The following is a 14,830-nucleotide window of genomic DNA, read 5'->3' on the forward strand; positions in this document are numbered from 1 at the left end:
AACAGAGTACCCTTTGTCGTCCAGTACTTCCCCGGAGCGGAGAAACTACGCCATGTTCTCCGCAGCCTTCAACATGTCATCAATGAGGACAAACACCTCGCTATGGCCATCCCCACACCTCCACTACTCGCCTTTAAACAGCCACCCAACCTCAAACAGACCATCGTTCGCAGCAAACTACCTAGCTTTCAAGAGAACAGCGTCCACGACGCCACACAACCCTGCCACGGTAACCTCTGCAAGACATGCCAGATCATCGACACAGATACCACCATCACACGAGAGGACACCACCCACCAGGTGCATGGTTCATACTCCTGCGACTCGGCCAACGTTGTCTACCTCATACGTTGCAGGAAAGGATGCCCCAGAGCATGGTACATTGGCGAGACCATGCAGACGCTGCGACAACGGATGAACGGACACCGCGCAACAATCGCCAAACAGGAGGGTTCCCTCCCAGTCGGGGAACACTTCAGCAGTCATGGACATTCATCCACCGACCTTCGGGTAAGCGTACTCCAAGGCGGCCTTCGAGACACACGACAACGCAAAATCGTCGAGCAGAAATTGATAGCCAAGTTCCGCACCCATGAGGACGGCCTCAACCGGGATCTTGGGTTCATGTCACGCTACACGTTACCCCACCATCGAACAAATGTTATCTGTTTTTAATATAATGGGTCATTTGCTGGCTCTCTCTGCCTTCCGGATGTTTCTGCCTCTCTCTGTGTTTTTTTTCTCTGTTTTTTTTCCCTGTTTGTTTTTTTGTTGAATGTGTATTCGGGGGTTCTGCAGGTGACACCTCTCTGTCTGAACACGGTGATTGCCTTGGCAACGGGCAGTTGCAGGGGCAGTCTGTAAACACCATGTATTGTTCTATATGTATAAATGCGTAGGCTTCAAGGAGCTCTTGAAACATTTGCCTGAGGAAGGAGAAAATCTCCGAAAGCTTGTGAATTTAAAATAAAATTGCTGGACTATAACTTGGTGTTGTAAAATTGTTTACAATAGGAGATGAGCAACAGTGACTGGGATGAAGATTTATTAGTTATTGGTCTTTTTACTCTTTGATTATAACCCATTTTACTGCACTCTGGGATTGGTGACTAGGAAGAAGCTTTATTATTAATTTTTAATTGGTTAAACTCATAGTTCCAGAGTACTGTGTGCAGTTTTAGTGCCCCATTATAGAAACAACATTAAAGCCTTAGAGAGAGCACGATATAGATCCACTCGACTGAGGCCAGAGGACGGAAACTTATTTGGAAACACTTGAAAAGCCAGAATTATTTCCACGGGAATAAAGAAGAGCAGACTTAAGTTTTTAACAGAAACAGGCCATTTGGTCCAACTGGTCTGTGCCGGTGTTTGTGCTCTGCACGAGATTCCTCCCCTATCAGCCTATCTTTCTATTTCTTTCTGCCTTATGTGCTTATCGAGCTTTCCCTTAAATGCATCTATGCCATTCGCCTCAAATACTTCATGTGGTAGCAAGTTCCAAAATTCGAACCACTCTCTTGGTAAAAAAAGTTTCTTCTATGTTCCTTATAGGGTTTATTAGTGGCTATTTTATATTGATGATCCTAAGTTTTGGACTCTGTCATAATTGGAAATATCTTCCCTGCCTCTACCCTATCAAACCACTTTATAATTGTAAAGACGTCTATCACATCACCCCTCAGCCTTCTCTTTTCTATCAAAAAAAGCTCCAGCCTGTTCAGTCTTTCCTGATAGTTCTAACTTCTCAGTTCTGATATCAATCTTGGGAATCTTTTTAGCACCTTCTCCAGTGCCTCTTTATCCTCTTAATAATATGGAGACCAGAACTGTGAACAGACCTGTAACATTAACTCTGTTTTTCCCTCTGCAGATACTGCCTGACCTGCTGAGTGTTTGCAGCATCTTCTGTTTTTATTGGAGTATTCTAAGTCTGGTCTAACCAAGTTCCAATATAAGCTTAACGTAACATCTCTGCTTTTCAATTCTATTCCTCTAGAAATGAACCCCAGTGCTTTGTTTGCATTTTTATGACCTTGTCCCTCAGTGAGATGGCTGCCTTGCTGGTGGACATTTTGTCACAAGTTCAGAGCGGGAGTGAATCGTTCCTTTTACCCGCTGCATGCTCTACATGTACAGGAGCTGACACTAAGATACACACAGGCCGTAACAGTACCAATCGGGAATGAATCATTCCCTTTTACCCAGTTTGTGCTCTACGTGTACAGGAGCTGACACTGAGACACATACGGACCGTACAGTACCAGACAGGAGTGAATCCTTCCCTTTTATCCGCAGTGTACTGTACTTTGTTTTTTATTAAAAATGATTACTTTGATCATTAAGAACACGCCAAGAAGTGGAGTTCTAGAAACTTGAAATGTCACATGGTACAGAGAGAAAGCTTTTTCTTATTCCTCTTGTAACAGTGCTCTTTGCTCACTCACATGTACAGGAGCTGACAGACACAAAACGACCATACAGTACTAGACAGGAGTGAATCGTTCCCTTTTACCCACTGTGTACTGTACATGTAGAGGAGCTGACACTGAGACACACACGAGCCGTACAGTAGCAGACAGGAGTGAATCGTTCCCTTTTACCCACTGTGTACTGTACATGTACAGGAGCTGACACTGAGACACACACGAGCCGTACAGTACCAGACAGGAGTGAATCGTTCCCTTTTACCCACTGTGTACTGTACATGTATAGGAGCTGACACTGAGATACACACGGACGGTACAGTACTAGACGGCAGTTATATCGAGTTACATTGAACCTGCAGTACAGAAACAGGCCATTCGGCCCAACTGGTCCATGCCGGTGTTTATGCTCCACACGAGCCTCCTCCCTCCCTGCTTCATCTCACCCTATCAGCAAATGCTTCTATTCCTTTTTCCCTCATGTGTTTATCTAGTTTCCCCTTAAATGCATCAATGTTATTCGCCTCAACTACTCCTTGTGGTAGCGAGTTCCACATTCTCACCACTCTTTGGGTAAAGAAGTTGCTCCTGAATTCTAGATTGGATTTATTAGCGACTATTTTATATTTATGATCTATGGCTTTGGTCTCCTCCACAAGTAGAAACATCTTCTCTCCGTCTACCCTATCAAACCCTTTCATTATCTTAAAGACCTCGATCAGGTCACCCCTCAGCCTTCTCTTTTCCAGATAAAAGAGCCCCAGCCTGTTCAGCCCTTCCCGATAAGTATATCCTCTCAGTTCTGGTATCATCCTTGTGAATCTTTATTGCACCCTCTCCAATGCATCTATAGCCTTTCTATAATATGGAGACCAGGACTGTGCCCAGTACTCCAAGTGTTGTGTAACCAAGTTTATATACAAGTTTAACATAAACTTCTTTGCCATTCAATTCTATCCCTCTGGAAATGAACCCCAGTGCTTGATTTGTCCTTTTTATGGCCTTAATAACCAGCATCGGTACTTCTAGTGATTTGTTTATCTGTACCCCTCGATCCCTTTGGTCCTCTGTCCCATTTAGAATTTCATTGTCCAAGCAGTATGTGGCCTCCAAAATGCACCATCTCTCACTTTTCTATATTGTAATTCATTTGTCATCTTGCCCTTTTACCCGCTGTGCACTGTACATCTACAGGAGCTGAAACTGGGACAAACACGGACCATACAGTGCCAGATAGGAGCGAATGTTTCCCTTTTACCCGTTGTGTACTGTACATGCACAGGAGCTGACCCTAAACCAACCATGAGCAGTACAGTGCCAGATAGGAATGAATCCTTATATTTTATCCACAGGAGACAGAACATGTGGAGGAACTGACACTAAGACACACACGGGCTGTACAGTACTAGATGGAAGTGAATTGTTCCCTTTTACCTGCTGTGTACTGTACGTGTACATGAGCTGACACTGAGACACACACAGGCCGAACAGTACCAGACATTCAACGGCATTACCATCACCGAATCCCCCACCATCAACATCTACAAGGCACAAGTCAGGAGTGTGATGGAATACTCTCCACTTGCCTGGATGAGTGCAGCTCCAACAACACTCAAGAAGCTCGACACCATCCAGGACAAAGCAGCCGGCTTGATTGGCACCCCATCCACCACCCTAAACATTCACTCCCTTCAGCAATGCGCACTGTGGCTGCAGTGTGTACCATCCACAGGATGCACTGAAGCAACTCGCCAAGGCTTCTTTGACAGCACCTCCCAAACCCGCGACCTCTACCACCTAGAAGGACAAGGGCAGCAGGCACATGGGAACAACACCACCTGCACGTTCCCCTCCAAGTCACACACCATCCCGACTTGGAAATATATTGCTGTTTCTTCATCGTCGCTGGGTCAAAATCCTGGAACTCCCTTCCTAACAGCACTGTGGGAGAACCTTCACCACACGGACTGCAGCGATTCAAGAAGACGGCTCACCACCACCTTCTCAAGGGCAATTAAGGATGGGCAATAAATGCCAGCCTCGCCAGTGATGCCCACATCCCATGAACGAATAAAAAAAAGACGAGAGTGAATCATTCCCTTTTACCAACTGTGTGCTGTACGTGTACAGGAGCTGACACTGAGACACACACGGGCCACACAGTTCAGACAAGGATATGTAGACTGAGAGAGACATTTTGTTTAAATGGAATGGTAGCAAATTGATTCAGATGCAGGCCTCAATTTTGTGTTTGTTCAGGGCCATTGTTTTGTGTTAACACAGCGCTGGGACATTTATTACAGAGTACCTCTCCTCAGTGGGAAAGACACACACCATACAGAGGGAAACAAAATACAAAGTGAAACACAGGTACAGAATCACAGAACCATAGTATTTTACTGCACAGAAGGGGCCATTCGGCCCATTGTGCCTGTGCCAGCTCTTTGATAGAGCTGTCCAATTTAGTCCCACACCCCAGCTTTTTCCCCACAACCCTGCAAATTAATCCTCTTCAAGTACATGTCCAACTGCCTTTTGAAAGTTCCGATGGAATGTGATCCCACCACCCTTTCAGGTAGTGTGTTCCAGATCATAATAACCCTCATCCCTGGTATCATCCTGGTAAACTGCTTCTGTACCATCTCCAAGGCCTTGATATGCTTCCTGAAGTGTGGTGCCCAGAATTGTACACACTACTCCAGCTCAGGCCTATGCAGTGATTTGTAAAGGTTTAGCATGACTTCCTTGTTTGTATATTCAATGTCCTATTTACAAAGCAAAGTATCTCATTCACTTTCTTAACCATCTTATCAACTTCCCCTGACACCTTCAAAGATTTGTGTATATATGTACCCCCAGGTCCCTCTCATCTTCCACCTCCCTAAACGTGGTATACTGTCTCTCCAAGTTGTTCCACCCAAAGTTCACACTGATCCGTATTAAATTCCATTTGCCAGCTCAGAAATTGCACAAGTGAAACACAGATGCAAATTCTCGCTGTTATGTTCAAAAATTATTGTTTTATTTTAAAATATTGAATAAAGGTTTCTGAAAACTACATCCCACATCCTCCAATCTACATACCAGGCCCGGACAATCTGTTGATGAGTTTGTACCAGTCCATTTCTCTGTTTCTGTTTCAGTCTCTCTCTCTCTCTCTCTCTCTCTCACACACCCTCTGTCTCATTCAGTCCTGCTCTGTTTCTCATCGTTTCTCTCTCTCTGTGTCTCTCTCCCTCTGACTTTCTCTATTTTCCCTGACTCTTTGGGCTGTAACTTGGGCCATATAGTGCCCATTCTTTAGGCACTAAGTGACGCATGGAATGCACCTGCACCCTTCTAGCGTGACGTGTGCTGGATGTCACCTTGGTAAAGGCGTTTGCGCACGCACAGATAACGAGCGCTGGCAGCATGTACAGTAAGGAGAATACGCATTTGATCAGTGTGCAACGCTGATTTAAAGGGACAGATGCCATTTTGGCACTCAACGATCCAACCAAGGCACTGTGTTAACCATGAACAGCTTAGACAGCCTGGAGGATCCCCACCAGTTCTATTTAAAGGGATCATGCAGGATTTACAGGTTATTTGCTGGGCTACTGCTACTGGCTGCTGGTACAATTGCATGTGTTTGTTGAAGCTTCCTATACTTGGATAGAGTTGCTATACTATATAAAGAGTGGTTTGGCAGGTCCTCCTTTACTGTTGGTGCCATTTACAACAGTGTGCTGAGAAAGATTTCTGGCAACCATGCCCTGCTAGGCATTGAACATGACTAGGAGCATGCAGAGGGGCCATGCAGAGCATGTCAAGATGCGAGGAGAGAGAGAGGAGGAGGAGGAGGAGGTGGAGGGCACTGAGCAGAGGGGCCATATCCAATGAGGGTCTTCAGAAATTAATTCTCTTCCCTCAACCTGAGTGAAAATCAGTGCATCCGATGGCTGTGAAACATGAAAGGGATCCAATGAATGAAGAAAAAAAAGATTCAGAACAGATCTAGCTGCTAAAAACTGGGCATCCTGTGGGCCATCAACAGCAGTAGAATTGTATTCCAGCACAATCTGTAACCTCATGGCCTGGTATATTCCTCACTCTACCATTACCAACAAGCCAGGGGATCAACCCTGGTTCAATGAGGAGTGTAAAAGAGCATGCCAGGAGCAGCACCAGGCATACCTAAAAATGAGGTGCCAACCTGGTGAAGCTACAACTCAGGACTACAGCGGAAGCAACGTGCTATAGACAGAGCTAAGCTATTCCACAACCAACGGATCAGATCAAAGCTCTGCAGTCCTGCCACATCCAGTCGTGAATGATGGTGGACAATTAAACAACTAATGGGAGGAGGAGGCTCCATGAATGTCCCTATCATCAATGATGGCGGAGTCCAGCACGTGAGTGCAAAAGACAAGGCTGAAGCGTTTGCAACCATCTTCAGTGAAACGTGCCGAGTGGATGATCCATCTCGGCCTCCTCCCGATATCCCCACCATCACAGAAGCCAGTCTTCAGCCAATTTGATTCACTCCATGTGATATCAAGAAGCAGCTGAGCGCACTGGATACAGCAAAGGCTATGGACCCCGACAATATCCCGGCTATACAGCACAATGTAGCAGCCTACCTGTTTTGAAAGCTTAACAATGCTTTAAGCTCAATATGATCCATCTAACTCATTTGTTTAATAACCTCGATATCTATCATCGTACAGAGTCATAGATCTTGAAACTTATACTTCTCCAAAGCCATCAGAGTCAGTGAGAGAAAGACAGGATTTGCAAGAACACAGTTTATTACATTACAGTGTTTGCAGATTTTCAAATGTCTTTGTTTAGAAGGGGTACAGTTAACCCTTTCCTTCAAATGTCTTTTGTTAAAGGAGTTTTGAACCCAACAACACATGGACTGCACAGTCCAAGACGGAAATGACTCATTCCCTTTTACCCACTGTGTACTCTACATGTACAGGAGCTAACACTGAGACACACACGGGCTGTACAGTCCCAGACGGAAGTGACTCATTCCCTTTTACCCACAGTGTACTCTACTTGTACAGGAGCTAACACTGAGACACACGGGCCGTATAGTACAGAGAGGGAGATACAGACCGAGGGAGAGATTTTGTTTAAATGAAAAGGCAGCGTTTTTGATTCAGTTACAGGCCTCATTTTAGTGTTTATTTAGGGCCACCATTTTGTGTTCACCATCACTGTGACATTTATTAGAGATTACATCTCCTCACTGGGAAAGACACACACTGTACAGAGAGTAGGTAATACAAAGTGAAACACAGGTACAGAATCATCGGATCATTGAAATTTACAGCACAGAAGGAGTCTATTCAGCCCATCGTGCCTGTGCCGGCTCTTTGAAAGAGCTGTCCAATTTAATCCCACACTCCAGCTTTTTCCCCATAACCCTGCAAATTAATCCTCTTCAAGCACATGTCCAATTGCTTTTTGAAAGTTCCGATGGAATCTGATTCCACCACCCTTTCAGGTAGTGTGTTCCAGATCATAACAACCCTCGGTGTGAAAAGATTTCCCCTCATTTCCCCTCTAGTTCTTTTGCCAATTATTTTAAATCTATGACCTCTGGTTACTGACCCACTTGCTAAAGGGAACAGTTTTTCCCTATTTGCTCTATCAAAACTACTCATAATTTTGAATACCTCCTTTAGGTCTCCCCTTTACCGTCTTTCCTCTAAGGAGAATGATCCCGCCTTCTCCAATCCCTGCACATAACTGAAATCCCTCATCCTGGTATTATCCTGGTAAACCTCCTCTGTTCTCTCTCCAAGGCCTTGACATCCTTCCTAAAGTGTGATGCCCAGAATTGTACACAATACTCCAGCTGAGGCCTAACCAGTGATTTATAAAGGTCTGGCATGACTTCCTTGTTTTTGTATTCAATGCCACGATTTGCAAAGCCAAGAATCCCATTCGCTTTCTTAACCGTCTCATCAACTTGCCCTGCCACCTTCAAACATTTGTGACTATTTACCCCCAGGTCCCTCTGCTCTTCCACCTGCCTCAAAATGGCACAATTTAGATGATACTGTCTCTCCATGTTGTTCCACTCAAAGTGCATCACTTCATACTTACCCGCACTAAATTGCATCCACCAGATCAGAAATTTCACAAGTAAAACACAGGAGTAGATTTCATCGTTATGTTTAAAAACTGTTGTTTTAGTTTAAAATATTGAATAAAGGTTTCTCAAAACTATATCCCATATCCACCAATCTGCAGACCAGACCCGACCATTCTGCCGATCTGAGTTTGTACCAGTCCATTTCTCTGTTTCTGTTTCACTCTTTGTCTCTCTCTCACACCCCCGTCTCATTCAGTCCTGCTCTCTTTCTCATTTTTTCCATCTCTCCGTTTCTCTCTCCCTCTGACTTTCTTTATCTTTCTCTCTTTTCCCTGACTCTTTGAATCCCTATCTGCTTTTCTATCTCTCGCCCTCTGCCATTATCTATGCATCTGTCTTTCTCACTCTGTGTATCTTGCTCTGTGCCTCTTTCACTCTGTCTCACTTTCTCTTACACTGTCCTCATTGTCTCTTTCTCTCTCTCCCATCCTCACTCCATCCGTCTATCTGTCTCAATCTCTCTTTTTTCTGTCTCATTCTCTCTCTGCCTCTTTCTCTGTCACTCATTTTCTCTCTGTCTTTCTCTCTCTATCTCTCCTTATCTCATTCTATCTGTGTACTGTACAAATACAGGGGCTGACACTGAAACACACACGGACCGTACAGTACAAGACGGGAGTGAATCATTCCTTTTTACCCACTGTGTGCTTTACATGTACAGGAGCTGACACTGAGACACACATGGACCGTACAGTACCAGACAGGAGTGAATAATTCTCTTGTACCCACTGTGTACTGTATATGTACAGGAGCTGACACTGTGACACACATGGATCATACAGTAGCATATGGGAGTGAATCATTCCCTTTTACACGTTGTGTACTGACACTGAGATACACAAGGGCCGTACAGTAGAGAGAAGGATATACCGACTGAGAGGGACAATTTGTTTAAATGAAAAGGCAGTGATTTTGATCCAGGTGCAGGCCTCAATTTTGTGTTTGTTCAGGGCCATTGATTTGTGTTAACCCAGCACTGAAGCATTAATTACAGAGTACCTCTCCTCACTGGGAAAGACACTCACTGTACAGAGGGACACGAAATACAAAGTGAAACACAAGTACAGGACTGAACGGAGATCAGAAATTGCACAAGTGAAACACAGATGCAGATCTTGTTGTTCTGTTTAAAAACTGTTGTTTTATTTTAAAATATTGAATAAAAGTTTCCCAAAACTACATCCCACATCCTCCAATCTGCAGACCAGACCCGACTAATCTGCCAATCCAAGTTTGTACCAGTCCATTTCTCTTTTTCTGAAACAGTGCTGAAAAGGCCCTTATCAAAGTCACAAATGATATCCTTTGTGACTGTGACGATGGTAAACTATCCCTCGTCTTCCTTCTCGACCTGTTTGCAGCCTTTGGCACGGTTGACCACACCATCTTCCTCCTATTCCTCTCCTCCATCGTCCAGCTGGGTGAGACTGCGCTTGCCTGGTTCCATTCTTATCTATCTAGTCGTAGCCTGAGAATCACCTACAATGGTTTCTCTTCCCACTCCTACACCGTAACCTCTGGAGTCCTCTAAGGATCTATCCTTGCCCCCCTCCTATTTCTCATCTACATGGTACCACTCAGTGACATCGTCCAAAAACACAACATCAGCTTCCACATGCAGGCTGACGACACCCAGCTCTACCTCACCACCATCTCCCTCGACCCCTCCGCTGACTCTCATTTGTCACATTGGTTGTCCGACATTCAGTACTGGATGAGCAAAATGTTCCTCCAACTAAATATTGGGAAGACTGAAGCCATTGTCTTCGGTCCTTGACACAAACTCCATTCCCTAGCCACCGGCTCCAACCATCTCCCTGGCCACTGCTTAAGGTTGAACCAGGACATTCGCAAGCTTGGCGTCCTATTTGACCCTGAGATGAGCTTCTAATCACATCATCATGACTGCCTACTTCCACCTTCGTGACATCGACGGTCTCTGCCCCTGCCTTAGCTCATCTGTTGCTGAAACCCTCATCCATGCCTTTGTTACATCCAAGCTGGAATATTCCAATGGGTATCCTGGCCGGCCTCCCATCTTCCACCCTCCATAAACTTGAGCTCATCCAAAACTCTGCTGCCCATATCCTAACTCGCACCAAGTCCCGTTCAAACATCACCTCCGTGCTCGCTGCCATACATTGGCTTCTGGTCCAGGAACGCCTCGATTTTAAAATTCTCATCCTTGTTTTCAAATCCCTCCAGGGCCTCGCCCCTCCCTATCTCTGTAACCTCCTCCAGCCCTACAACCCTCCGCGATCTCTGCACTCCTCCAATTCTGGCCTCTTCCACATCCCCAATTTTAATCACACCACCACTGGCGGCCGTGCCTTCAGCTGCCTAGTCCCGAAACTCTGGAATTCCCTCACTAAACCTGCCCGCCTCTCTACCTCTCTCTCCTCCTTTAAGACGCTCCTTAAATCCTACCTCTGTGACCAAGTTTTTAGTTACCTGTTCTAATACCTCCTTATGTGGCTCGGTGTCAAATTTTGTTGGATAATGAGAAGCCCCTTGGGACGTTTTACTACGTTAAAGGCGCAATAAAAATATAAGTTGTTGTTGTCCCCCGTGTTTTAATTACAATGTCCAGTTTAACAATTAACTGTCCCTTTATTCCCCGTGTATTGGTTATCATGATCAAATTAACAAATCAGTGTAACTTTATCCCCTGTATATTAGTTATTGTGTCCAATTGAACAATTAACTGAATCTTAATTCCTGTGTATTAGTTATCATGTGTAATGTAACAATTAACTGCAAATTTGTTCCGCTATCTATTGGTTATCATGACCAAATTAATAAGCAACATTGTATTGGTTATCTTGTCCAATTCCCCTGTATACTGGTTATCATAATCAAATGAACAATTAACTGTAACTTTATCCCCTGTGTAATAGTTATCATAATCAATTTAGCAATTAACCATAGCCTTAATTAATTGTATATTGGTAAACATATATGCTGATTATTTTGTTCAATCTAACGATTAACAGTGACATAATTCCTCGTGTTTTGGTCCATATATATGATTGAACAATCAGCTGTAACTTTATTCCCTGTGTATTGGTTATAATGTCCAACTTAACAATTAACTTTAACGTTATTCCCTGTGTATTAGCTTTCATATTCAATTTCACAATTAACTGCAGCCTTAATTCCTTGTATATTGTTTATCATATATTTTGATTATCTTGTCCAATCTAACAATTATCAGTGACTGTATTCACTATATATTGGTTATAATTTACAGTTTAACAATTATCTGTTTCCTTATCCCCCTGTGTGTTGGTTAACATGGCCACTTTTACAGTTATTTATAACTTTACTCTCCACTGTATTGGTTATCATGCCCAATTTAACAATCACCTCTGACTTTATTCCATGTGTATTTATTTTTATGTTCCATTTCACAATCAATTGTAACTTTACACCCCATGCATTGGTTATCAGCTCCAATTTAACAATTAAATGTAACATTATTCAATTGTGTTTGGTTCACATACGCAATTTAACAATCAACTATAACTTTATTCTCTTGTGTATTAGTTATTATTTTCGATTATTCCCCTATGTAGGAGCAGGAGAAGGCTATTCTGCCCCTGGAGCCTGCTACTTAGGAGTAGGAGGGGGCCAATCAGCCCCCGAGCCTCTTATACAGCAAAAGGAGGAGGCCATTCAGCCCCTCGATCCTGTTACACTGCAACAGGAGGGGGCCATTCAGCCCCTCGATCCTGTTACCCAGGAACAGGAGGGGGCCATTCAGCCCCTCGATCCTGTTACCCAGGAACAGGAGGGGGCCATTCAGTCCCTCGATCCTGTTACCCAGGAACAGGAGGGGGCCATTCAGCCCCTCGATCCTGTTACACGGGAACAGGAGGGGGCCATTCAGCCCCTCGAGCCTGTTACATAGGAACAGGAGGGGGCCATTCAGCCCCTCGATCCTGTTACATGGGAACAGGAGGGGGCCATTCAGCCCCTCGATCCTGTTACCCAGGAACAGGAGGAGGCCATTCAGTCCCTCGATCCTGTTACCCAGGAACAGGAGGGGGCCATTCAGTCCCTCGATCCTGTTACATAGGAACAGGAGGGGGCCATTCAGCCCCTCGATCCTGTTACCCAGGAACAGGAGGAGGCCATTCAGCCCCTCGATCCTGTTACCCAGGAACAGGAGGGGGCCATTCAGTCCCTCGATCCTGTTACATAGGAACAGGAGGGGGCCATTCAGCCCCTCGATCCTGTTACACGGGAACAGGAGGGGGCCATTCAGTCCCTCGATCCTGTTACACGGCAACAGGAGGGGGCCATTCAGCCCCTCGATCCTGTTACCCAGGAACAGGAGGAGGCCATTCAGCCCCTCGATCCTGTTACATGGGAACAGGAGGGGGCCATTCAGCCCCTCGATCCTGTTACATAGGGACGGGAAGGGACCATTCAGTCCCTCGATCCTGTTACCCAGGAACAGGAGGGGGCCATTCAGCCCCTCGATTCTGTTACACGGGAACAGGAGGGGGCCATTCAGTCCCTCGATCCTGTTACCCAGGAACAGGAGGGGGCCATTCAGCCCCTCGATCCTGTTACATAGGGACGGGAAGGGACCATTCAGTCCCTCGATCCTGTTACCCAGGAACAGGAGGGGGCCATTCAGTCCCTCGATCCTGTTACATGGGAACAGGAGGAAGTCATTCAGTCCCTCGATCCTGTTACATGGGAACAGGAGGGGGCCATTCAGCCCCTCGATCCTGTTACATAGGGACGGGAAGGGACCATTCAGCCCCTCGATCCTGTTACATAGGGACGGGAAGGGACCATTCAGCACCTTGAGCCTGATCCGCTATTCAGTTACATTATGGGCTGATCTGTATCTTAACTCCATCTACCTGCCTTGGTTCTGTAAACATTAATAACATTGCCTAACAAAATTTCCAATTGACCCCCAGCCTCAACAGCTTTTTCGGGGAGAGCTTCAGATTTTCACTACTCTTTTTGTGAAGAAGTGCTTCCTGACATCACCCCTGAATGGCATAGCTCTAATTTTAAGGTTATGCCTCCTTGTTCTGGATTCCCGCACCAGGGGAAATAGTTTCTCTCTATCTACCCTATAAAATCATTTAATCATCTTAATTATCAAAATTGGATCAACTCTTAACCTTCTATACTCGAGGGAAAACAAGCCTCGTGTATGGGTCCCGTCCTAATAATTTAATCCTTTTAGCCCCGGTGTCATTCTGGTGAATCTGCGATTCATCCCCTCAAGGCCAATATATCCTTCCTGAGGTGTCGAGCCCAGAACTGAACGCAGTACTCCAGATCGGGTCTAACCAGAGCTTTGTACAGCTGTAACATATTGTTCACCCCTTTATAATCCAGCCCTCTTGAAATAAAGGCCAAAAAATTGGTCTCCTCCCAAGTTCCCCACCATCATAGAAGCCAGTCTTCAGCCAATTAGATTCACTCCACGTGATATCAAGAAACGGCTGAGTGCACTGCAAACTGCACAGGCTATGGGCCCCAACAGCATCCCAGCTGTAGTGCTGAAGACTTGTGCTCCAGAACTAGCCGTGCCTCTAGCCAAACTGTTCCAGTACAGCTACAACACTGGCATCTACCCGACAATGTGGAAAATTGCACAGGCATTTCTTGTCCAGTAAAAGCAGGACAAATCCAATCTGGCCAATTACCACCCCATCAGCCTACTCTCAATCATCAGCAAAGTGATGGAAGGTGTCATCGACAGTGCTATCAAGTGGCACTTACTCACCAATAACCTGCTTACCGATGCTCAGTTTGGGTTCCACCAGGACCACTGGGGTCCAAACAGGGACAAAAGAGCTGAATTCCAGAGGTGAGGTGAAAGCGACTGCCCTTGACATCAAGGCAGCATTTGACAGAATTAAGCAGCCCTAGTAAAATTGAAGCCAATGGAAATCAGGGGAAAGCTCTCCAGTGGCTGGAGTCATACCCAGCACAAAGGAAGATGGTAGTGCCTGTTGGAGGCCAATCATCTCAACCCCAGGACATTGCTGCAGAAGTTCCTCAGGGCAGTGCCCTAGACCCAACCATCTTGAGCTGATTCATCAATGACCTTCCCTCCATCATAAGTCAAAAATGGGGATGTTTGCTGATGATTGCACAGTGTTCAGTTCCATTCGCAACCCCTCAGATACTGAAGCAGTCCGTGCCCACATGCAGCAAGACCTGTAAGTAACATACAGTCTTGGGCTGATAACTGGCAAGTACCATTCGCCCCAGACAA

At 45.3% G+C, this 14,830-nt stretch overlaps 2 long non-coding RNA genes across 2 annotated transcripts in view; both read left to right on the forward strand.

The window, feature by feature from the left end:
• Window positions 1-4,482, forward strand: part of LOC137320271 (uncharacterized) — a 42,878-nt gene extending 38,396 nt beyond the window's left edge. The window contains exon 3 of the long non-coding RNA XR_010962425.1: window positions 3,779-4,482. This is a non-coding gene — a long non-coding RNA (uncharacterized lncRNA). The remainder of the gene's footprint in view (window positions 1-3,778) is intronic.
• Window positions 1-14,830, forward strand: part of LOC137320280 (uncharacterized) — a 410,687-nt gene that overhangs the window by 259,601 nt on the left and 136,256 nt on the right. The window lies entirely within an intron of this gene.

This window comes from Heptranchias perlo, chromosome 3, assembly GCF_035084215.1.
Source record: "Heptranchias perlo isolate sHepPer1 chromosome 3, sHepPer1.hap1, whole genome shotgun sequence".
NCBI lineage: Eukaryota > Metazoa > Chordata > Chondrichthyes > Hexanchiformes > Hexanchidae > Heptranchias > Heptranchias perlo.